Source organism: Myotis daubentonii, chromosome 6, assembly GCF_963259705.1.
Source record: "Myotis daubentonii chromosome 6, mMyoDau2.1, whole genome shotgun sequence".
Lineage (NCBI taxonomy): Eukaryota > Metazoa > Chordata > Mammalia > Chiroptera > Vespertilionidae > Myotis > Myotis daubentonii.
In genome coordinates this window covers 24,568,634-24,572,196 of record NC_081845.1, presented here as the reverse complement: position 1 = coordinate 24,572,196, position 3,563 = coordinate 24,568,634, and positions in this window count along the sequence as shown.

Below are 3,563 nucleotides of genomic sequence, written 5' to 3'. Positions count from 1 at the left end.
TGAAGTTATGAGAGGAAGGGCCACTGGAAACATCAGAGGACTGTAGGATGTGAGTGGAATTCACAACCATCAAGTTTTATTAATTAGGTAAGCCTTCTCTCTAGCCCTGGTTGTATTGTCATGGACTCTAGGGAAGGAGTAGATTAAACAGGTTGGTTCACTCTGGCTGACTGAGGAGTATTTACTTTAACATAAAAAAAGACAGTTCCTGCCTGGCCCATGTGCTCAGTGGTTGAGCACCAACCCACGAACCAGGAGGTTATGTTCAATTCCCAGTCAGGGCACATGCCTGGGTTGTGGGCTCGATCCCCATCACTTAGAAGAGTAGGACACTTCTTAACATCCCATCAGAGAAGAGAAGAGACTCTCAGCAGGTCATAATAAATGCGAGAAGCCCTCAGAAGGTTGAATAAACATTCAGCAGGGCTGAAAATCTGCATGTTATTACCTGCTGCTGGAACAGCTGAAGGCAATTCCCCTAAACTGATGGTCCATTATTGTTTACCTGGACTTTACCTTGGATATGTATATCTGCTTTGCTAAAGGGCAAAACGTGTGAATAAAAAGCCGTGGGTCCGGACATTCAGAGAGCTTAGTCACGAGAGCTAAGCCTCCCCTGGCTCCCCCAACATGCCTCCCAAATTTATATTTCATGTCTAGTTTATCCATTTATACGCAGCCCCTTCTCCAGATAACTAAACCCTAGGGCAGAAAGACTGCAGCAGACTCAGTCCTGCCTCCATGAGAATGTAACAGACGAGTGAACAAGGAGCTGTTTGCTATGAAACAGTCCATGGTGGGCTGTTACAGTCCAGTAGGGGATGTGCAGGAAGTGGCCTGTCAATGTTGATGTTTCTCTCTCTCTTTCCCCCTCCCTTCCTCTCTAAAATCAATAAAAACATATTAAAAAAAAGAAGATAGCTCCTTATTTTCTCTGATCTTAGGTATTTAGTTCCATAGGAACACTTTCATCTTCTATAATACACTTTTATAACATTTTATCCATATCATAAGGATTATTTTACAGTCATGTCGGTCACCTGTAGTTATAATCATGTTCAGTGTCTATTAATTGGTCTTGTGTTTCCTTTTGCACAAAAACTGTACAACCTAGAGAAAGCAAAAGATGTATCCCAACTCCCACTTTGTAGATTTTTTTTTCCTTTTAAACATATAGACATTTACATTTGTTGAGTACACTCCTTCTGCTAGAAACTATATGTTATGTATGTCTCAAATGTTGACCTCACTCTGGGAGGTAGATGTCACTCTCACTTTATACAGGAGGAAACGGAGGCTCAGAAAGATTAAATTAACTACTTGGGGTTAAATAGCAAATGATAACAGTGATTTGAATTCTTCTCAGTTTGACTCCAAAGCCACACTTTTAAACCTCTACCATATTGTCTCCTTAAATGGGGAAAAATGACTGAAGAATAAATCAGCCCTTGGAATATTAGAATTTAAAGCATTTCAGGCAATTGAATAAGAAAATACGTTGTTGCTTAGATGATCAAGACAGGCAATTTTCAAACCATACCAGCTAAAACTTAAAATTGCTCCAATCATCTCTCTGGCTTAAGTGGGAAAAAAAGAAAAGCCCATTATGGACAGTTTCATAGTGAAAAGCTCCTTGTTTGGTGGTCTGTTACATTCCCATGGAGGCAGGACTGAGTCTCCTCTCTTCTCTGATGGGATGGTAAGAAGCCCCCTGCTCTCTGTTCTGCCCTAGGACAGTGTGTGTGTGTGTGTGTGTGTGTGTGTGTGTGTGTGTGCCATGTGCATCCCAGAGGCACCAATCCACCTGCTCCCTCAGAGCCTGTGCAAGCCCAGAAAAGGTTCAGGGTCTGACACAGAGGACCAGAGTCGTTATCCCCAGCCAAAACGAGGGCTTTAGAGGCATAGATACGAGGAAGAGAAATGATTCTCTCTCTCTTTTTTGCCCACTGTTTCCTTCTCAGAAATTTCTGACAGAACTGCAAGCAAGATACACTATCTATCTTCTACTCTTGACTATAGAGGACCAAACAGAAAAGTGGGCTGTAGCTGAGGAAGAGCTTTCTTTTGAGCGACGACATGAAGGGTTAATTCTTTTACCCAATCTTGCAATAAATAAGTCGTAAATTAACCAATCTGTTGAAAAACTGTAAACATGAGCTTGATTTCCTAACATAAAGTCACCAGCATTTCTTTTTTTCCCCTTTATTGATTAAGGTATTACATATGTGTCCTTATCCCCCCATTGCCCCCATCCCCCCACATTCCCCCTCACTCATGCCCTCACCCCCCTGTTGTCTGTGTCCATTGGTTAAGCTTATATGCATGCATACAAGTCCTTTGGTTGATCTCTCCCCCTTACCCCCACCCTCCCCTCCCCTCCTTCTGAGGTTTGACGGTCTGATCGATGCTTCTCTGTCTCTGGATCTGCTTTTGTTCATCAGTTTATGTTGTTCATTATATTCCACAAATGAGTGAGATCGTGTGATATTTATCTTCCTCTGACTGGCTTATTTTGCTTAGCATAATGCTCTCCAGTTCCATCCATGCTGTTGCAAATGGTAAGAATACCAGCATTTCTTTACCAAATGTCCCCCATATATTCTCCACATTCTCAACCAGGTGTTAATAGCTATTTGCCAACCTTCTTGAAACTCTGGAAAACCTACCACGTCCCAGGCAGTGCTTGGTGCTTTTTGTACCCAATCTCTTTTCTTTGTCACAACAAAATGATACAGATATTACTGTCTAGAGATAATTTTATAGAGATTTGGTAACTGAAGTCACAGAGTAGGTTAGTGACAGAACCAAGATGGGGACCCACTTTAGTCTCCAAAGCTTACCTGTGCTCCATGATGTTGTACCGCAGGGAGAGCTTTAGATGCGGTTGAGCCCTCACAGACGGCCTATGAATCCCGCAGGAAGTGTTTACTGGCAATGCCAGTCTCTCCACAAGTCGGCATGCTCCTGGAGGGGCGGGGTCTTTTTAGATCACAAGTGTCTGGCACAGTCTCTGGCACATAGTAGATCCTCAATCAATATCTGTTGCATTGGAATCCAACTGCTCACATCGATGTGGCCTGTTTGACAATATGTCAGCTAAGTTTCCAGATACATTTAAGTCATGTCTGCCCTTTACTTGGAATCTTTACACTGGGGTCTTATTTTGATTTTGTGACAGAACATGCATAAAGGATAAGGGGCGTTGCCTTCAGACATGGGAGGCATTAAGAAATCAATGAGATTCTGCATACCAATCTTAACATAATGGACATGGGTTATAAGGAGACGAGGGTGTTTCTGGGAAACAAGGGTTGTGTTTTGTTCTCCTCTATTTCTAGATAAATGTGGGACACTCAGTCATCCCTCCTGAACTGTTCTATTTACTTGGTGGCTTCCAATCCTGATATGCAAGACCATATTTTGAACACGTAATTTTTGAATTGAGTCTGTTACCTTTTCCCAACATAAAACATTGGATTCCATTCTCTCTCATATATGAGTTTTACAAACGTGGATTAGAAAAATATCAGGATTCAGGGGAAAGGTAGAGCTGAATGGTGGCC